The 760-nt window shown below is 40.9% G+C and overlaps 1 protein-coding gene across 3 annotated transcripts in view; it reads left to right on the top strand.

Annotated features, from left to right (window-relative positions):
- Fbxo25 (F-box protein 25) overlaps nucleotides 1-760 on the top strand; it is a 34201-nt gene that overhangs the window by 814 nt on the left and 32627 nt on the right. The gene's annotated exons all lie outside the window — the stretch shown is intronic.

The raw sequence follows: 760 nt of genomic DNA on the forward strand, positions 1-760 counted from the left end.
CTGGCAGAGTTCATTTTTAAAAGGGATTTTTTATTGTTAATTGTGTGAGCCTGTGTGTGGGCACGTGCACGAGTGCCCAAGGCGACCAGAGGCTTGACATCCAGATGGACTGGAGTTGGCTGCTGGGAACCAAGGGCGGGGTCTTCTGCAGGAATGGTTACAGTGAGCTCTTTACCGCTGATCCATCTCTTCAGCCCAGACCATACATTCTTTCTTACTCTAGAACAATGGAGATTATCGTTCTCAAAATTTTAAATGAAAAAATAAGAGTGAAGCTTTTTTCTCCAAAATTAAACCTGCCTTGCTATTTTTGTTATAGTTTGGTTTATTATAATACTCTTGCTATACACTCAAAGTGGTGTTTTGAAGATAAAGGCAACTGATGTGCAATCTAATTATTTTTTTCATGTAATTTACAAATAGAGCCGGATGGTGGTGGCGCACGCCTTTAGTCCCAGCACTTGGGAGGCAGAGTCAGGTGGATTTCTGAGTTTGAGGCCAGCCTGGTCTACAGAGTGAGTTCCAGGACACCCAGGGATACACAGAGAAACTCTGTCTCGAAAAACAAAACAAAACAAAAAAAACAAAACAAGCAAAAAAAACCCAAATAGAGTAACACATATATAAAACTAAAAAAAAAGAAGAAGACAAAGAACAACAGCTCACAGCACCGGAGCCTGTGATCTCCTGGAATCTCCTGGAATCTGTTTTAACAGGCTGTTATGATTACTGTATAGTGCCTGGAATCTGTTTTAACAGG

This window comes from Mastomys coucha, unplaced genomic scaffold, assembly GCF_008632895.1.
Source record: "Mastomys coucha isolate ucsf_1 unplaced genomic scaffold, UCSF_Mcou_1 pScaffold22, whole genome shotgun sequence".
In the NCBI taxonomy this organism is placed as follows: domain Eukaryota; kingdom Metazoa; phylum Chordata; class Mammalia; order Rodentia; family Muridae; genus Mastomys; species Mastomys coucha.